Below are 21,823 nucleotides of genomic sequence, written 5' to 3'. Positions count from 1 at the left end.
GACAGTACTGACAATAGTTAGTAACATCTGGAACAAATTCCAAGCATTTTACCTTCATTATCAAACAGTGCTTTCCACCTTCCTTAGCTTAGTACTCTTACCTGGCCTATTGTCTGACCTTACAAGAGAAATAAAATCCAGTTCATGCTATACATAAAAGTAGCCTTGCACGTAAGTAGAGTAAGATGCCAGCGGATATGGTGTTCTTTGTGGGCCTGCAGAATGAAATGTTCCCTGAACTTCAATGTGGACAAGTCTGCCGGCCACAGGTGTAGATGGAGTCCTCTGAGTTAAGATGCACATTTAGAATAAACCTATTGGGAGGGAAGCATTCTTATGAGAAAGAAATGATATGATAAACAATCATTAACATAATTTGATCTGGGTCATCAGAATGAAGCAAGCCAGGCTCCTAAAAAAAGCACACTGCTGAAGGTTAAAAGAAGTGTCGACAAGAAAGGGAGGGGGAACCATGCAAGGGAAATTGCCTCCTTTGGTCCTCAGGAGGCTAGTCCTAATTATCTGGAAATAACCAAGAATCCATATTGGCAGAAGGAACAAGATACACCACGGTATTACTATTTTAAGCAACTATTCCTTTTGTGGTGGTTTTACGTGACTGCCATCTTTAGTCAAGGGTTTCAAGAGAGTAAAAAGGACTGAAGCTATCGAATTTCCAATTATTTACTACTGCTGTCCTAAACCGCATGCATTTTTAAGGAATTCATCATTTGGGAAATTGTTTTGCTCTGGGGCTTAGGAAGCACTACTTCGAAGGACTAGAACTAAAGCTACTTTTTAAAGGAGTTCTACATTGAGTGCTTAACGAGGAAGACCCAAGGTAGAAAAGCCTCAGTGAGGAGAATGTCAAGTCCTGCCAGCACTACACTCACGGTACTCATTCCCCAGGCCTCCAGGTGTTAAAAGGAGCTGTGTACTTTATTCGCCCAGGCCAGAGGACCAGTACAGTACATGTACTAAGAAAGGGAAGAGATCAATTTGAAGAAACTAACGTCCCTTTAAACTCCATTGGCTGAGTCTAGATAATTTTCTTAAATGGGGCAGCCAATTGAACATTGCACTTCTGGAAATTCACTAAAGAAGCCAGGTTCCCCATCTGGTCCCAGCCGCTCGAATTCAGAATCCATCACAGAGGAGAGAAACAAAGCTCTGTTGTTATCCTTTTCACTGCAAGGAGTGTGAGTCATAAACCCTTTAGCAGTGGGTCTACAACTATGAGATATGTAACTTCAGGGATGCTGTCACATGCCACAGTCTACCCCAATGTCTTCATTACACGCAATCAGGAAAAAATAAGGACAGGCTCAAGGAACAGGTCTTATGCAGACAAGGATAAGAATAGATAGAAGGTAGCAACTATATTTAGCAAGTAATTCAACAAGAGGAAAGGGGAGATGGATTTAGTTCCCTTTTACTTTTCTATTTCCAACTTGCTGAAACCAGAGTGGGGAAATGAACATGAGAGAGACCTGGGCTTTGGTTCTTTGCTAAAGTAGGATTATGTGAGTATCAAAGATGATGTACTAGAAATCAGATGACTTTGGTTGTGGTGTGACCTTCAACAAGTGGATTTTGTTTCTAGACTCAGAGTTCTTCACCTACAAATTAAAGGAATTATAGAAGAAAAACCTCTGTGCTCTGTTTCATTTTCCAAACAATCCATGACTAAATACATTTATAATCAAACTAAACTTGCAAGTGAAAAAAAAAAAAAAGAACTTTTCAGAGTCTATGAAAATGAATGGAGTTTACAGATTCAAGTTTCTTCAGACTACAACTAGTAATACTGTTTTGGAACTGCAATTAGTGTTCCAGAAATTTCTTCCATCCAAGCCTAAACCACTGTATTTCAGTGAAAGGATGCTAAGCTTTTGGATATTGTACTTGAGTCTTTATGCCAAAGTAATCGCTCAAGGCACATTTGAATTTTTATGACTCTAATGATGTCAGTTCACAAGATGGACTATTTCCCTTGGAAAACAGAGAGTCCTCCAGGTGACAGAACAGACGGAGGGCCAACTTTTACTTATGGCTCAGGTTACACAGACGCTTCACCTTAAATAATTTATACGATGTGATCATACTTGGGCCTCATCTGTGGGAACAGACTGAACTGAAACCAAATATGCCTCAATCTGTATAGTAATCACTGCTCAATAGCAGAGACACAGTGGAAAGTCCATTAGGCTAGCCAGAGTCTGGAGGCTCATGCTACTTAAGTACTGAGCAGATGATCGATTCTGGTTAAAATGCCTAGTTCCACCCCACTCCCAGCTGAGAGCTCAGTAAAGCTGACTGGCTGCCTCAATTAAACAAGAGCTGGCTTTGGGAAGCCATAGATAAAACCAAGCAGCCGTCAGCCTCTGACATTCCCCCATGAAAGAACCCAATAAGGTATGCTATTTCAATAAGCTAAATAATATCTATAGACACCGTGGCAACGTGAATCTACTTCCATTTACTACGGGGAACTAGGAGAATAGGAATAAAGTGGGGAATGGTAATACTACCATTCCAAACTGAAGAGTTCATATAAATTCAAAAGTTGTGCTCCAAAGTTTGAGAATGGGTACTTTCATCGTTTGGAAAAAACCAAAGCATGGTTGAAAATGTTCCTCATGAAAGTAATTGATGGTTTATCCAAATTGCCTCCTGTATGAGACTGCTACCAGTGTTAATTTGAGTGCTATTTTTCTAGGTATTTCTACAAATTTTCTTTTTAGAGCCTCATAATAATGCTGACTGTAACAGAGGCTGGATAACTCTAAGTATCCATTTTATCATTAGGAGCCCCGAGGTTTAATTCCAAGAAGTGCAATGCCATGACTGGAGAATGAAACCATTGATTCATGACCAGCAGCATCAGGATTCAGGTCCTTTTCCACTATAAAGTGCTAAGTGCGGGCTTCCCTGGTGGCGCAGTGGTTGAGAGTCTGCCTGCCAATGCAGGGGACACGGGTTCGTGCCCTGGTCTGGGAAGATCTCACATGCCGCAGAGCGGCTGGGCCCGTGAGCCATGGCCGCTGAGCCTGTGCGTCCGGAGCCTGTGCTCCACAACAGGAGAGGCCATAACAGTGAGAGGCCTGCGTACCGCAAAAAAAAAAAAAAAAAAAAAAAAAAAGTGCTAAGTGCTATCTGCCTTCTGCATCCCTACCAATGAGTGTGCAGCATGGCCAGATGCAGCCTCCACATAGACGAACTCTGGATCAAAAAGGAGGCAAGGGGAGGTGAGAGACTGCAGAAAAACCACATCTGCTGGAAGCTGCACTTCATGCCCAGTGAGAAGCAATGGGGACCAAGCATTTTCTAGATCACATGCTTGGACTACTGTAAGAGGCACTATGGGATGGTGGGAAGTAGGCAGGAGTTGCAGAGATCCAAGTTCAAAGCTGAGTTCTGTTGCTCATGAGCTGTGTGACTTGGAGCAAATTTCTGAACTTCTTGATGCCTGGCTCTTCTCACCTATAATACAGGATATCTAGTCTACCTGGCATGGTAGGTCTTCCATAAATAGCACCTTTCTTACCACACCTGCTGCTTGCAGCCACCAAGTCCTTTCAAGGCCACGAAGTTCAGTCTGAACCAACAGACCTGTTATTCTCCTTGCCCATCATGAGTAGAGGCTAGTACATGCTCTTCCCATCCAATTCCCTACAGGCCACTGACAATCAAAACAACCCTACATCTAACAAGCACACTGAAATCTGCTCTCCAGCACTTTTCTTTTGGCAGCTAGTAGATTTTTTAAAAAATAAAATAAAAAGCCTGCCATGTCTGGTCTCCTTCTTCCCTTTAGCAAAGATTAGACCAAAAAGAAAGCAATTTAACAATCATTAGGCAAAGTAGGAGTGGCTCTTTATCTCTTTTTATACCAGAAGAGAAAGAGATGGTTGGTTATTTCTGCAATCATTATAAAATGTGCTTCAAGTACACACACTTGACACAAACCTGGAAATGAAGGGTCATGTTGAGCAGAAATTTCTTTTTTTTGCTATATTTAACTGTAGCTATTATTATAACCATTCACAAATATTAAGCACTTATTATATAAGGCATTAGTTTAGGACTCAGGCTCTGGAATCGAAGTGGGTTTGAAACCTGGCACCACCACTGACTTGCTGTGTGACCTTGGGCTGAGTAGTTAACCTCTCTGTACTTCGGTCTCCAGCTCAACAAAATCAAAATACTACTACACCAACCACAACCTCCGTGAGGCAAAAGAATATAAAAATCCATGCAAAGCAATTGGAAGAGTGCCTGAATGTTAAGAAAAAGTAGTAAATGTTAGCAATTATGCTTAGTTATTACTGAGTGAACCTCATAGGTCTTGAGAGAAATGTGATAAATAAAGACTGGTTGGGCTAGTTAAACTCCTGAGAGCTTGACATAGCATTTTATAATAAAGTCAATGAAAAACTCTCCCATACTCATGTTGCCTGCTGCTACCACAGGAGAGACAACATCCTATCACCACCTGATACAGGACACACAGCAATTTATGAGAAAGCCTTCTCTCTGGCTCTGGACCGAGTGCCCTGATTATTTCTACACTGTGCAAAACTAACCATTGCACTTTGCTTCGAAAAAGATTTCTTTAAGTCTCGTAACTCAGTTCCGAGCACAGTTTGACCCCCCTGTGAATGTTTCCTCAATGCTGAAATGTCTTGAAAAAGACTGGTACCTCACCCTATTGCATGGATGTGGTTTCCCTACACCTCTCTGAGATCCCACCCTACAGATAAAACCCTCTTCTGCTGGGGGCATTTTACTGTACAAACAGTCCAACTCCCATCTAAGATAACCCAGAAAACATATTTGTGTTCCTTCTGGCTAAAATGCAATTATTTTTATCTTGAATTGTTCTAGCACAAAATGGCATCTTAAAAATTTCATTGTATTTACCTTATCTACCTCCTTATCTTTGTTTCAATAATGTTACTAATAATATAGCTCAAATTATATAACTATAAGGTAACTGTCATCAGATAGACACTGATCACAACAACTCACATAACTCATTTTCATCTGCATAATAATGTCATAAGGTCATAATAATAGTTATATAATATTAACTATAATATAATATATTGTATTATAGTTGTATGATATTATATATTGTGTAATATCATATAACTATTCTTATGACCTTTTCAAAGGTGATAAAACTCAGACAGAGAGAATGTAAGTGGCTCAGGATCATAGAGACAGAAAGCAGAGAGCCAGAAGCACACATACCACTATATTAAAGTTGAATTCCTCCCTTCCTTTCTGCCTTGCACCATCCATCCGCCCTTTTATCTATCTGCCCATCTCCTCCTCCGGCTATCAACCAATCAGTAGAGGGGAAAGAAGGAATTAAAGCATTTTCTTAGAAAGGAATTTGGAATTTAACTAATTCAAATATATCAGTAGGATTTGGTGGTTATAAAGTGCTCACTTGCAGTAGGCTCAGCATGGCATGCATTATTAAAGAAACTGCTTTAAATGAGTGTCAATTTTTCGAAACGTAAAGACTGCCTCTATTCAAGAAACCCAGCAGACTTGAAGGGATGCATACAATATAACTATACAGCGGCCACATTACTAAGCTATGAACATTATATCTGAAAGGAAAGAGATAATCAACAATTATTCTTTTCTTTCAGTAAGAAGAAAGCTAGGTAGGAGTATGTCTAAACTATCTTTCCTTCCTTAATGAAACTGTTATTGATTTTTCATCCTACTGAATCACTGCCTTGAAGCAATTTCTTTTACCTGCAGGTTCTCACATTTAATTTGGATGTATGCTTAAGGGAGAGTTTATCAATAAAAGCTCCAGAGGAATGCCAAAAGGTTTGTATTAGGAAGAAACAGTGAAAGCAATTCTATGAATTTTGTTAAACACAAAGATGATCAAAGAATTACTAATGAATGGCATTTAAAGAGCAATTTCAATGTGAATCTGGGTCATATCAACATAGTCATCACTCTGAATGTTCTCAGTGGGTATAAACATTAAAAATTTCCATGCACAAAACATAAATTTGATACTGTTAGAGGAAAGGGCAAATATATTTGTTCACCAACAGCTGGGCTTCAAGTTGACTTTGCTGATCAAATTAATATCTCCCCACGTTCTTTCAGCATCATCCCTTATTATGTACCTGTTACTGAACAAAGCATGATCTATGTATTATCTCATTTGATCTTATAATTCAGGTACCATCAACCACAATATTATACACAAAGATACTAAGGCACAGAGAATTTAAGAAATTTGCCCCAAATTATATAATTACCAAATGGCAGAGCCAGCATTCAACCTCATGTTTGTGTGTTTCCAGAACCCACATTCATAACTCCAGGAACAGTTTGTATACACAAAGTACTTTGATTCTCTACCATGTACCAAAAAACCTCTGAATAAATAAATATTTTCATAACATTCATCAATGCTTCAGGACCATGAATTTTTTTAGACTTAATGAAGCTATATTTGCACAATGTGACCAACCACAAAACCCATGTGCAATGTTAGAAAATGCTCTTGGGGTTCAACCTACTTTAGATCCTCAAACATATGCTGGAACCATCAAATCCCACACGGAGATGACTAAGTCCCTCTCAGAACACTGCCCCTTATCCCTAAAAGTGTGCCACCTTCTAGAACGACCCCACAACAGAAAGGACTAGTTGCAGGACCACCTGCATGGTGACTTTTCTCCGCCCCTCCTCTCTGAACTCTCCCCTCGTTCTCTCCTGCTTCCTCTCCTGCCCCGCACCTCTTGCTAAACTATACTCAGTTCTAAATGTTTATAGGTCAAGTTGTTTTCTCCCTCCTGGATTAATTTCTCCAGAGACAGATGACACACTATTTGAGTTCTCTTTCCCTGGGAAGCTGTTCCAGGAGTCCCCAAACCAGCCCTAATCTTGAAAGGAGCTCAAACCAAGGAAGATACCTCCCCAAAGACCCCAGAGGGGCCCTAGCAGTCAATATGAATCTGAGAACATGACTGTCTTCTCTGCCTGCCAACAACTCCTTCCTATGCCATTCTACTCTCAAGGTTCACAGCAAGTCACTCCATTATGCCAGTAATTTGTGCTCCCCCCCAAGGAAATCATGCAGGAAAATGAAAGTGACAATAGCCAAGACCAAAACAAAACAATCAGTAACAACAGAGAAGGACTTAAGTTGTTTGCCGTATTACAAATACTGAAGTATCACATACAATACATTCAGATTTATTCATTTTGAACGTTGATGGAGCATGTTCTCGAAACCTCCATTAACAATGCCATCCACCTTTCCCCTTTATTTCCTATATGGTTTTTGACTATATGTTAGACACAACCTGACTAGTATTCAGGGTTTCATAGATCAATAGAAGCTCAAACTGGATTTTCCAAAGTCTCGTATGTATTTTGTCATGCATTCATTCTTCTATTCACTACACATTCATTAAGCTAAAAACTGAACAATAACACTGGGGTGCATGTATCTTTTCGAATTATGGTTTTCTCCAGATATACGCCCAGGAGTGGGGTTGCAGGATCATGTAGCAGCTCTAGTTTAAGTTTTTTAAGGAACCTCCATACTGTTCTCCGTAGTGGCTGTATCAATTTACATTCCTACCAACAGTGTGGGAGTGTTCCCTTCTCTCCACACCCTCTCCAGCATTTATTGTTTGTAGATTTTTGGTGCAAACGAACTTATTTACAAAACAGAAATAGAGTCACAGAAGTAGAAAAAAAAATTATGGTTACCAAGGGGGGTGTAGGGATAAATTGGGAGATTGGAATTGACATATTCACACTACTATATATAAAATAGATAACTAGTAAGGACCTACTGTATAGCACAGGGAACTCTACCCAATACTCTGTAATGACCTATATGGGAAAAGAATCTAAAAAGGAGTGGATATATGTACATGTATAACTGATTCACTTTCCTGTACACCTGAAACTAACACATTGTAAATCAACTATACTCCAATACAAATTTAAAAAAAAAAGAATATTCTACTTCAAATTCCAACTCTACTACTCATCTATTTCCTCAGATATCATACGGAGATAATAATCTCATAGGATATTTGTGAGGATTCAATGAGATAAAGCATGTAAGAGCAACCAGGGATGTAATAACTGGTCAATCAATATAAATAGTATCACTGCTATTACTTCTAGCACATTTTGTGGGAATTTTTATAAGATTTTTCTTATATGTGATTAATTTTGTGCACGACACAGTATCTTGTGTAGCTCTAGAGATTTTTAAATGAGCCTAGGAAGCAAATTTTGGCAGCTCTACTCAACATTTCTCTGCAAAAAAAAAAATTAAAACTATTAAAAAAACATGAAGTGTTTTAAGTCAAAGCTGTCTCATAAATTCTCTGAAAAGATTAAATGAAAACTGAATCACTCAATTTTTGAGAACTTTAAGATACAAAATTTTCAGGCAAATATAAAAACTTCAGAAAAATGTTTTTTCATCAGATATAGCTGCCTATGTCAAATTTCCTCTACTATTAGTGTCACACCTATCACCTAAAATACTGCACCAAAGGAGAAGTGCCACTGCTTAATGCTGGTGACATTTATTCTTCAGCTTGAGAAGGCAAAACAAAAACCTCCAAACTGAAATATCTGTAGGCCAGTGAAATACAGCAGTTGTCTTTTCAAAAGAAAGAGAAAAAAGACAATGTTTCATTATTTGAGACCGTAATTATTACTTCAGCTTCTCTTAAACAAAAGTTCTCAGATTTTAAGGAGTTGATTTTCACTACTATAGCAAATTGACAAAACAGTTCATGAAAGTAAACTGTCAATTACTTCTAGGTGAACAAAGTATTAAGATAATAACAGCTTTTATTACTTAAAAATTAAAATTATCCCATGGCCCTTGTTTATCATATTTTCATTTTATCATTTTCTTGTTTTGTTTTGTATTTTCTCTCTTGGTTATCAAATATTGCTTTGAGGCAGTGCGCACAGCGGTCCCCCGGATCTGTCTCTTGCTTCAACGGTGTTTGGACGGAACAGACCCAGGGACGCCCTTTGCTCCAGCCTCCGACCACCCTCCAACTTTTTTTCCAGTTGCAACCTTCGGAGTCAGACCCTCAGCTATCCTCAGGACCAGCCAACACCATTTTTTGAGCTTAACTCCTTATCAACCGTGAGCTCCCAGATTCGTCAGAATTATTCCACCGAGGTGGAGGCCGCCGTCACCCGTCTGGTCAACATACATCTGTGGGCCTCCTACACCTCCCTCTCTCTGGGCTTCTATTTAGACACGCGCCGATGTGGCTCTGGAAGGCGTGGGCCACACATTCCGCGAATGGACTGAAGAGAAGCACGAGGGCGCCGAGTGTCTCTTGAAAATGCAAAACCAGGGCAGTGGCCGCGCCCTCTTCCAGGACATGCAGAAGCCATCTCCCGATGAGTGGGGTAAAACCCAGGACGCTATGGAAGCCACCATTAACATGGAGAAGAACCTGAACCAGGACCTTCTGGATCTGCGTGCCCTGGGTTCTGCCTGCACAGAACCCCACCTCTGCGACTTCCTGGAGAGCCACCTCCTAGATGAGGAGGTGAAACTCATCAAGAAGATGGGTGACCACCTGACCAACCTCCACAGGCTGGTCCCCAGGCTGGGCTGGGCGAGTGTCTCTTTGAAAGGCTCACCCTCAAGTATGACTAGGAACTTTTGGAGCCCAGCGGCCGTTGAGGAGCCCCTCTAGCATCAGGGCTTCTGCCTGAAGCCCGTCTCTGCAGCCACTGGGCAGCTTTCTAACCACCCTGGACCCCTCTCCCAAGCCTTGGACCAAATGGAAACAATAAAGCTTTTTGCAGAAAAAAAAAAAATTCTGATACAATGTAGGTGAGCAAGTGTATTGAAATGTACCAGCCTGTACAGATTTGAAAATAAAAAAATTAAGTTTTCATTTAAAATTTTAAAAACAGTATTTCCTATCTTTGTAGCTGATTCAGTGAATAAAATCTGAAGACTACTTAATTCTACATCAATGCTTCCATTTTTGTCCATTTTTAATCAAAGATATAATGAAACCTTTTTCACATTTCTTACCTTGAAAATTTCTTCATGTGTTTAATTTTGCATATAAATGAAATCATCACAGTATTTGTCTTTGTCTGACTTATTTCACTTGGCATAATTCCCTCAAGGTCCATCCATGTTGTCTCAAATGGCAGGATTTCCTTTTTTATGGCTGAGTAGTATTCCTGTGTGTGTGTGTGTGTGTGTGTGTGTGTGTGTGTGTGTGTGTGTGTGTGTGTAAAACACATTTTCCTTATTCATTCCACTGTCAATAGAAACTTAGGTTGTTTCTATGTCTTGACTATTGTAAATAATACTGTATAATACTGCAGTGAACATGGGGGCTCAGATATCTCTCAGGACAGTGATTTCATTTCCTTTGGCTATATACCCAGAAGTAGAATAGCTGGATCATATGGTAGTTCTATTTTTAATTTTTTGTGAAACCTCCATGCTGTTTTCCATCATGGCTGTATGATGACTCCCAAAATTTCAGGTTTATTTTATGTGACATCACCCCCACCTCCAATAAATCCTCCTTTTCTAGTACGAAACACACTGCAAGTACAAGAAAATCAAGGTGTGCACTTTCCCCACCCACACAGCTTCCTCAACCCTTTCCCTGCCTCTCCTTCCCTCTCCCCCTCTCTCTTTCTTTCTCTCTCTATACACACACATATATACATGTATAAGTATATATACACAATATATATAAATACACATACACATTCTTTTTCTTTCTACCCAATGTTCAGAACACACTTTGGAATACTAGAAATTTTTAACTTAGGAGGCTCTCATAGGGTATCTGCCTGCAACTGAACACAAAGAGTTCATCCCTAACCTCAGATTCCCCTGAAAATCCATCCCAAACAAGGGAAATAAGATGAGCAAGGGAATAAAGAGTATTTTAAAGACCTCTATTAAGAAATGGAGAGGAAATGAGAAAAGGGATCACAAAAAGCAGAGCAGAGGAAGTGGGGGAGACCAATAAATGAGCTAGAAAGCTGAGACTGGGTTCTCCCACCAGTGACTGAGAACCTCAGTTTATACTCGCAGGAAAATGCCACAGCTTGACTCTGCTGGTGGCTGGGAGTGTCTCCCACTGGTATGCAACATTCAGAGCCGCCTGCATGCCTCCCTACCCTCCCTGATGTAAAGAGGTTTTTCACGCCAGCCCCAAATGTCCTCTTCTATCAGACTCTCACTGTTTTTCTGTCTTTGCAAGAGACTACATGCTCCCTCAATTTTAGATAATCCATAATAATAATCTGTCTCAATGTATAATGAGGAATTTGCCTCAAATTGGTTATCATTGGTATATCTACCTACAACAAAAAGTGATACATTATTCCTGATATATGCTTTTTCATTACATACCAGAACATTCTATGGAAACTTGGGGAAAAGAATAGGTACCATCAGGATTAGGAAGGATGACTATAAACCTAGATATTAATTTAGGGCCAATGAAATGGTCTTTCCAATACATATAATAATTTGTGCAAAGCACTTAGCATACTGCCTAGTATACAGATGATGACAGCTCTTTTCTACTGTTCAAAGAAATATTTCTCATACAATCTTTGTATTCTCATAATGCTTTTGACATATCTCTATTGGCTTTTCTTTCTGCAATTGTCTGCTTATGTGCTATGCCACCAACTAGATGGTAAACTCCCTGAGAGTGAAGAAAAGGAAATCATCATTGTATCCTCAGGGCCTAGTATATGGTAAGCACCATGGCAACTGCCTCATAAATATCTGACAGCCAACTGAAGGAATGAAGGTAGAGTTCTGCAAACTTCACTACCAATTAAGTAGGATGATAATAAGAGCACCCAACCACTTATCTGAAAAGCTGGATTTTGATTCCTTCTCTACCAATGATTTCCTGCAATGTCCTAAGCAATCCACATGGAATTGGAGACAAAGACTTACCTACACATTCCCTAGGGTTGCTATGAGGATCACATTAGATAAATACGAAGAGGAAGGCCAAGGAGTCCATCACAAAGTCACCTCCCCTCCCACAGATTCAGTTTTCTTAGTTGAAAAAAATAGAAGGCGGTACCAGCTCCAGCATTGTATGAGTCTCAGGAATCCCTCGACCAACTACACTAAAGAAGTCCTCAGATGAATGAAAACAAAAGAATTAAATCAAATGAAACACACATTTGCTGGAAGCAAGAATTTTTTTTCTTTTCTCTCAGCTTGTGCTAATTCCTTTGTCCAAATTATTTCATTTGTTCCAAAATTACCTCCCAGTGAGATCCAAGGGCCAATAATTGAAGGTTCTTGGAGGTCTCCAGACCCCTCACTGCTTCTTCCCAACTGGGATGCACCATCATTGCCTCAGCACCAGCTGCCCCACCCCTGGGAGGCCATAGATGGCCCCGGCCAAAGAGCAGGAAGCCTCAGCCAGGTGCCACCATGGTTTTCCCATGACAACAGTTCAACTCTAGCTCAATTTTACCTCCTAATTTGTGCTAAATGTTTTAGTACATTATCCAATTTCATGTTTTAAAACAGCTTTCTGGGGTACATATGAATAACCTAGTTTGACAGAATACGGTAGAGGCCATAATAAATGCTACGTAAGTGTTCATCAAGTGAATGAGGGAAGGAATACAGAGCTAAGTAGAAGACTGAGGCTAGGGGAGGGGGAGGATGCTCAAGTAGGCTAAACTCACACACTAGTAAGAACAAAGCTCTGACACAAACCAGTTTCATCCAACCTCCAAATGCCTTTGTGCTGGCCTAAACTGTAATGTCGGCCATTCTTGGCACTGATTTTAAGACGAAGTTTCCATTTATTTATAAAACAGAAATAGACTCACAGGCAGAAAATAAACTTATGGTTACCAAAGGGGACAGCAGTGGAGGGTGTGGGGCGTAGAGGTGGGGAGATAAATTATAGAGTCTGGGATTAACAGACACACACTACTATAAATAAAATAGATAAACAACAAGGACCTAATGTATAGCACAGGGAGCTATACTCAATATCTTCTAATAACCTATAATGGAAAAGAATCTGAAAAAGAACACATATATAGATAGATAGATAGATATAGATATAACTGAATCACTTTGCTGTATACTTGAAACTAACACAACATTGTAAACTTTTTCTCCTTTTTTCTTTTTTTAAATTTTTATTGGAATATAGTTGATTTACAATGTTGTGTTAGTTTCAGGTGTACAGCAAAGCCACTATAAATTAACTATGCTTCCATTTAAAAAAAAGAAACCAAAAAAATAAAATGAAGTTTCTCCCACATAAATATTGTGAAGTAGCTGCTCTCTTCATCCAGTTCCAGAGCTGCCAACTCTGGTCCAGATTCTCAGGTGCTCCTCCTCTGTCTAATGATGGGAGAGGACTCCTGACCTTCTGACAAGCCATTCTGAACATCTCTGCTATATTTTTTCATCTGTCTTTTCTCCTGAGAACTCCCAGCTGAATTCATTGATTTTTAGCTTCCACTTTTAATGACCTCCTACTATTTAGACTATAGAATGTCGCATGGGTACCACTAAAGTCCACCATCTGCCCCCTTATAGGCAGGCTCTGATCTTTCCATCATTGGCTTATGTGGAAGAGGGAAGTGAACTGTACCTGAAATGGGGCGCGGAGGATGGACTGAGAGGCCCCATGTCCCATTCTGTCCCTGTTGCTCCAAGCTGTCTTCCTGGCCCTCAGCTTGCTCACCTGTTATTGAGAAGGCCAGGTCTGATGATCTCAAGGTCCCTTCCAGCTCTAAAATTCTATGAAAGTATTTGCTTAAATATATGTTTCATAATGATCCAAATAATCACAGTAACCTTTGAAACTATTAAAAACTAAATTGTACATTAGCTGACCTCTGGTGTCAGTACTGACATCGGTGTTCAGGCTGCTAATTTAATCATCCTACAATGTGGTCCCTAATCATCGAATAAATTAAGTATATCCTGCATTTGTCCTTTCCTCCATTTTTTAAGCTCTAGATTCTTTATCAGTGCCCCAATTTCCATTATAAGACAAGTGAACTCATCCCAGGTTAAAAGGCACCAATAAATTCAAAAAAAAAGCACCACTTTTAGGTCAACATGAGGGTATCAGATATCAATGACATATACTCCACATCTGTTCACTAATTCATCCTGAACACTGTTTCAACATACCATCAAATCTGATTTTGGTTCTTGGGTTCTGTAATAATTAAATCATTCTCCTGCTCTAAAAGCTGGCTCATCTATTTCAAAATCAATCAAGGACAAATCAGAGAGTCCAACAAAGATGGAATAAGAGATGGCAAATCCTACCTTTGAATGCATCCGTGGCTTTAATATTGAACACAAAATGATTTTCAAAAAAACTTTAAAAAAAGTATCCTTGATTTGTGAAACTCCTGTTAAGGATGTTCATTTTTCTTGAGTATTACAAATGAAACTCCCTGGGGAGAATCTCTCCTTGTCAAAGTTCACCCTAATGGAAATGTCTTCAAAATATCAAAAGGACTTAAAGAGCTAAAGCGACTTCCTCAATAAATTTTAAAAATTTAACCTAAGTGCTGAGGAGTGTTTAAATATCTGTGAAATTCTTCTCAAACATTCCCTTTCCAGTCGTCTTGTTACCATCCTTTCCTGACCTCATTGTCTGTTTCAGAATGCAGTGATTAAGAAGAACTTGTGTATTCTCAGAAAAAAGTCCTAGAGCTTTAAAAGAAAAAACGTGAGAAGCACCTAGTAAGGGATATATTCTTAAAACATCCAAAGTTTTGCATCAATATAACTTAGAAGGAAATTCTTGGTGTTCTTTCAGGATGGGTCTTCGAGGGCCATGGTCTATTTGCTCCATGTTGCAATCAGTCAATGGCAGCCCCTCCTACTAAAAACAGGAGCTTGTCTTGCTCCACTCTTTAACTTTCACAGCATAGCACTTGGCATAGAGTAACGCCCAAGAACTATCTGCTGCATGAATAAAACCTTAGCATTCAAGCATAAAGGCAGGAAAAAGAACCTAAGACATTTCAGATAAAAACTTCTTTATTAAAACAATCAGCAAATCCAAGGAATGAGAACACTTTCCTGATTTACAGAAGCACTGAGTAAAAGTTCTTATGATGGTCTTCAAAGTATCACAAATTTATACAATCCTCTCAACTCCATGCCTTATGAGAGAGACTTGTATATAAGAGACACTTTCCAAAAGAAGTATGCATGTGTTTTATTTATTCAGGGATGCACACCCACTCATTTACAGACTCAGAAACAAAACTCATTAAGATTAAGCTCCATGCTAAAATCACAGCTGTGAATTTTTATCTTTATTTCATCAAAATTTGAACCCACCAGTTTTGATGGATGTTTTATTTTTCTCTTAAAAATTAAGTTTTCAGTCACTTCTAAATTGTCGTAAAATATTTATTTTAAAAATTACAGGGCTTCCCTGGTGGCGCAGTGGTTGAGAGTCCGCCTGCCGATGCAGGGGACACGGGTTCGTGCCCCGGTCCAGGAAGATCCCACATGCCGCGGAGCAGCTGGGCCCGTGAGCCATGGCCGCTGAGCCTGTGCGTCCAGAGCTGTGCTCCGCAACGGGAGAGGCCACAACAGTGAGAGGCCCGTGTACCGCAAAAAAAAAAAAAAAAAAAAAAAAAAAATTACAGAGTGCATGAAAATGAAAGGAAGTGGTATGTAAAAGATATATTTAAGATGAAAAGTGTTCCTTGAAAATATGAAGTATCAAATAGATGTAAACTGATAAAGTATTAGATAAATAGACCCTTTTTTTGTTTGTTTTTTATAAAATGTAATAAAAGGTTTTTCTCAGTGGTCACACTGCTGTAATATTGAAGATGTTTTCCACACTAAAATATAGAAAGGTTGTGTTGTGCAGTGGTGTGTGTGTGCCTGTGTGTGTTCTAAATTAAGCCATGGTTCTGAAGCAACCCTGATGCTACTGATCAATAACAACATGCAACTCAAAGGCATCCCTAGGGTCAAGGAGCCAAAGGAAACTTTCCAACTGTCACAAATAGCTTGTTACAAAGACAGAGAATGGTAGCAAGAACAGATACGCTCACATAGGTGTGCACTAGGTTATGAGCAAGACTCAATACTTTATAGACCCAGTGGATAAGTATCATTGGTTTAGAAATCCTATTCTCAGCACTGGTGGGACACCATGTAAGGGTACAACTCTCCACTGCAGAGATGTCAGATCTTCATTCATGGCGTTCCGATTGGATTCTCTTTGAACATATGCCCTTTCAAGTGAAATTAATCAATCTCTTTATCACTCTCACTGCATCTGGAGCCATAATCATTACCCAACTGCTGAGAAAGAAATGAAACAACTAATTGCACAGGGAGTAGAGCTTAGTGTTCAGACCGGGAAAGTTTTTATTAAGTTCTAATTCGAAAAGTAATTTTTCATGACCAGCCATAGCAGACATGCTATGTGCAGGAGACTGCACCACCAAAGCAGCCAGCTAAGTATCCACAAGCATGTTATCGACATGTTAACAATTATAGAACTTATACTTTGTTTAAAGTATTCCACGACTGAATCTTAAATATCTTACAACACTTTACATGTGGTATTCTGGGTAGGAATATGAGAATCCGTCTGACTCTCTGAACTTAACATAAATGCTGGTAAGCATCAAACACATGAATATCTAGTTATTGGTAATCCTCAAATTTCCCCACCAGCAATTTTAGGAACCCCGCCTACAACTTTAACATAAACCCAATGAAAGGCAACGAACAAGATTCTCACCTACTTGCTACTTTTTGAACTTTTTAAAACCTCCCACTATTTCAGGATACTAAATATAGCTGTGATTCACTGGAAACTATAGGCGTCTTCTGAACAAAACCAGTCTATGTTAACCGAAATACACTGTCCAATTGATTTACCTTATAAAACTGGACATGTGTTCCCAGAAGAAAAGTTACAGTGTCAGAATACAGTTTTTAAATCACATTTAAGAAGGCAATAAACATCTTTGCACCATGCAGTTGAAATGATAAATAGTAGTTACTTGAAGCATATAATAGTACACAATGGAGATAAACATTAAAACAAAAAGAAGACACTTAACTCCCAAGAGGCTAGAATTATAGTGTACCAGGCATAGACTGCAGGGTTGATCTTTAAACAGAGTTTTAAGAAACAGAAAAACAATACATCTTTTCCATTCAAACCAAGTACTCTCAAAAATATAAGCTAAAAGATACTGGCCAAGTTCTCCTATGTCTTAATAGTCTCTTCATTTAACTAAGGGTATTTTTCGTGACATCGTCCATTGGTACTTTAAAGGATGTTTTCTCTATTCATTTGTTTGCAGGAAAAAAGACTCTTGCCATGATAAGGTGCTAGGAGAGGCCTTCTGGACAAGAGAGGTAGCAGAGATCATTAAAAGGCTCAGTTCCCCCCTATTATACCCTAACACTACAAGCTTCTGTTAGGCAGGAAGTACTGCAAATAAATTTTACTCTTACATTTAATATCCAGGAAGTCCAAAAAATTCTACATAGCTCTCTAGTATCATCAACTTTAAATCAGGGAGTAGCTTAATCATCAAATAATAAGCTTAACAACCAATCACGGCACATACAAGATCTATATTAAAAATACTGTATAGCACAGGGAACTCTGCTTGATATTCTGTAATAACCTAAATGGGAAAAGAATTTGAGAAAGAATAGATACATGTATATGTACAACTGAATCACTTAGTTATACACCTGAAACTAACACAACATTGTTAATCAACTATGCTCCAATATAAAATAAAATTCTTTAAAAATATAAATAAATTGTATTTCTTTGTACTACCAGTGAATAATCTTAGAATAAAATTAAAAGAACAACTTCATTCAAGATGAATAAAATGCTTAAGAATAAATTTAACAATAGAAGTATAAGGTTTATCCACTAAAAATTACAAAATATTACTAGGGGAAATCAAAGAAATGGAGTGACATTCCATGTTCATAAACCGAAGACACAATATTGCTAAGATAGCAATTCTTTCTAAACTTAACTATAGATTTGGCATAATCCCTATCAAAAGTCCATCGGGCTTTTATGCAGAAGTTGACAAACTGATCCTAAAATGGAAACAGAAATGCAAAAGACTCAAAATAGCAAAAGGAATTTTTAAATGAAACAAAGTTGGAGAACTTCCCAGTTACAAAATGTATTATAAAGTTATCAAGATAAGCTACAGTTAGCAAGACTGTGTAGTAATGGCATGAAGATAGACATTTAGATCAATGGAACAGAGCTCAAGGTCCAGAAATAAACCCTTATATTTATGGTCAATTGATTTTCACAAAGATGCCAAGGCAATTCAATGAGGAAAGTATAGTCTTCTCAATAAACAATGCTGATACAATTGGATATCCATATCCAAAACAACAAAAAAAAGAACTTAAACCCTTACCCACACCATACAAAAAAGAATTTCAAAATGTATCACAGACCTAAATGTAACAGTTAAAACTACAAAAATTTTAGAAGACAGAGGAGAAAATTCTTTGACAACCTGAATAAGGCAAAGATTTCTTAGCCTTAAGACCAAAAGAACAATCCATAAATGAAAAAAATATTGATAAATTGGACTTTAAAATTCAAAACGTTTGCACTTCAAAGACACCACTAAAAACTGAAAAGGCAAGCCACAGACTGGAAGAAAATATTTGCAAACCCCATATCCAATAAAGGGCTTGTATCTAGAACATAAAAAGAGCTCTTGAAACTCAATAACAAGAAGATAACCAATGCAATTTAAAAATGCAAGAAGGATTGGAGTAGACATTTCACCAAAGAAAATATACAAATAGCTAATAAATACATGAAAAGATACCATAATTAGTCATTAATGAAATGCCAATCAAAACTACAATGAGATACTATTTCATACTCACTAAAACAAATTTAATTGAAAACACAGACAAAACACATGTTAGCAAGAAATATGGCAAAACAGGAACCCTCTTATATTGCTGGTGGGAATATAAAAGCTATGGCCACTCTGGAAAGCAGTTTGCAATTTCTTTAAAAATTAAGCAGCTATTTGCTATATAACTCAGCAATTCCACTCCCAAGAAAAATGAAAATGTCCACACCAAGACTTGCACACATATATTCACATCAGCATTATCCATCACAGCCAAAAAAATGGAAACAAGCCAAATGTCCATCGACTTGTGAATGGATTAAAAAAATGCTATATCAATATGATAGAATATGATACTATTCAGCAATATAAAGGAATGAAATATCGATATATGCTATAATACAGTATATGTCAATGAAGTTCAAAAACATTATCCTAAGTGAAAGAAGCCAGTCACAAAAGACAACTTCCTGTATGATTCCATTTATAGGCAATATCCAGAAAAGGCAAATTCATAGAGAAAGAAACTAGATCAGTGGTTGCCTAGGGCTGGGGGTGGGAATGGGGATTAACTGTAAATAGGTGGTCGTGATGGTTGTATATTGGTAAATGTAGTAAAAATAATTAAAATATACACTTTAAATGGGTAAATTTGGGTATATAAATTATACTTCAATAAAGTTGTTAAAAAGAATCATTCTTTCATGGTAATAATTACTGTATTATAACAGCATAGAATGCTGTAAAGAGAAGCCACCACTTGGCATAAAACATTTGTTTATCTGGATCATCAACCACCAAAATGATAACCAATTAACATGAAATCTAAGGAAACATAAAAAGTGGTATTTTTTTTGGCTCACAATCCCCTCTGTTGAGAATGGCAACACCATTAGCAGTTCTAAGTTCAAAGTTTCAAACAAGGAAAACCAAAGACCTTTGCATAATGAAAATTTCACTAAAATTTGAAAGGGCACTGGGCTAGTGTTGGTTCTATCACTTAACATCTATGCTATTCAAACTTGGTTTCTTCCCGACCATTCCCAAAACATCTCAGGCTATTGTCAGGATGAGGTAAGATAAAAGAGAAGGTATTATAATATAATAATTTTTGACCTTATCATCAAATATAAAGGTGTTGCTCACATTCTTGATTTTTCTCATTCCAAATTTGAAGATGGAGGAAGTCAATCATATGGACCCATCTAAGTTCAATCGCAGGTTTGGTCAAACGGGCTACACATTCTTGGCTTTTAAGTAAGCTTTGAGACTGCATTCTGCCTGGTAATTGTATTCGATAGAATCTCCAGCTCTTGCTTTGAAAACAATAAAAGCATTCTATAAATGGAAACGTCAGGGGACAATATTATTGGAGATCCAATATTTGAAGCAGCTAAGGAAGGCCAATAGAAATAAGCAATAAAATGGAAATTTTAAAAACACTTATTTTAGAAGATAAACTTTAAAGTGAAGTAAAAGAATATCAGATGACCTTTTGAGAGAAATAATATTCCTTGTACTTGCATGTCTATATATCTAAACTAAATTGTGTTCTACATGTCAGGCGGTGGGAGGGACAGGAAATAATCTCTTACAGTAGCATCCATTAAATAGCAATAAAAAGGTAGCATTAATTGAGTACTTAATATGACTTTGATCATGTAATACTTTGAGTATAGAAAATGTACTTTGAGTATGTAATACAGAATATGAACTATGCTTTACATAGACTTTCTCATTTATTCCCATTTTAGTGATGAGAAAGCAAAGGCGTAATGTTGAGGTCACACACCTTGGCTTAGTACCCAGACAGTCTGACTTTGGTACCTGTGATCTGAACCACCCCAGCACCCTACCTAATGTGTGCTGTCAGCATCTCTATTGTTTACAGGTTCTCTACAAATACAGCTAAGTAATTAAGACTCAAAACGGTAGTCTAAAAAGATTTAAAAGGAAGCCATTCCTTTTCAACATAGTGAGTATACTTAGCAATAAAAATCCTTGAACAGCTGCATTCAATTTAAAAAAATTATTAACCCCGAGGAAAAATCCACACAAAAAAACATACCGATATGTTATTCTTACCAGTTTCATTCATGAAGTGCATCCATGAATGAAATTCATCGTTGGGTGATAAAACTACTTCTTTCCACAGTAGCTTATTGTTTTCCTCATTTGGGGGAAAAATGATCAAGGTAAGAGGGTAGTAATATCACAGATTGCCTACAGGAACCACAGTCTGGCTACCATAGTAATTCCAAAGAATAAAAGAAACAAAAGGATGAGATGGTTAATTCATATGCATATATTTGCTATGAAAATAAGCTTTAACAGTACATAGTATTAAAGAGAGTAGTAAATATGAATGGTGTTAAACATACATTTTGAAAATATTTCTCTGAGTAAGTCTCAGATATTACCTGTGGCACTAATGTCTGTAGCACAGATGTCACCTGTGGCTGTAAAGTTGGGGGAACTTTGTTGATATATCAAAATAACTGCACGAATTGAGTAAATCCATAACCAACCCACAAGAAGCTAGGCTTTTTCTCCTTTTTTAGTTCCAATCAACACTGCCTGTGATTCATGGTAATAAGATGATGGCCATGAAGATGTTCATAAAATAAGCTTTTAAGGTTGATTTATGAATTTGTAATACTGTCTTTTGGTCTTTAATTCATATTTCAATCCCACTTTGATAGGTCTGACTAGTTTTCATCTTTGACTTTCATACTTCTTTGCATAGAATCCTCTGTTTTCTTAGTTATGAAAAAATGAAACATCTTAAATATCAAAATTTCACCATGAAAGAAAAAGTTGAAGGAAGATAATTTCCAGGTGGCCATAAAGGAATTGTTCCATTGATAAT

The 21,823-nt window shown here is 37.9% G+C and overlaps 1 protein-coding gene and 1 pseudogene across 2 annotated transcripts in view; one reads left to right on the top strand and one right to left on the bottom strand.

Moving 5' to 3' along the window:
- LOC307056943 (ferritin light chain-like) overlaps positions 1-9,703 on the top strand; it is a 79,913-nt pseudogene extending 70,210 nt beyond the window's left edge. The window contains exon 3 of the transcript in view: positions 8,985-9,703. The product of the transcript in view is annotated as a ferritin light chain-like (transcript). The remainder of the gene's footprint in view (positions 1-8,984) is intronic.
- Positions 1-21,823, bottom strand: part of THSD7B (thrombospondin type 1 domain containing 7B) — a gene marked incomplete at both ends in the record, with an annotated part of 801,311 nt that overhangs the window by 761,005 nt on the left and 18,483 nt on the right. The gene's annotated exons all lie outside the window — the stretch shown is intronic.

The sequence above is a fragment of the Hyperoodon ampullatus genome (assembly GCF_949752795.1).
Source record: "Hyperoodon ampullatus genome assembly, chromosome: 8".
NCBI lineage: Eukaryota > Metazoa > Chordata > Mammalia > Artiodactyla > Ziphiidae > Hyperoodon > Hyperoodon ampullatus.
The sequence above is the reverse complement of the archived record's forward strand: the minus strand, read 5'-3'. Positions and strand labels throughout refer to the sequence as shown.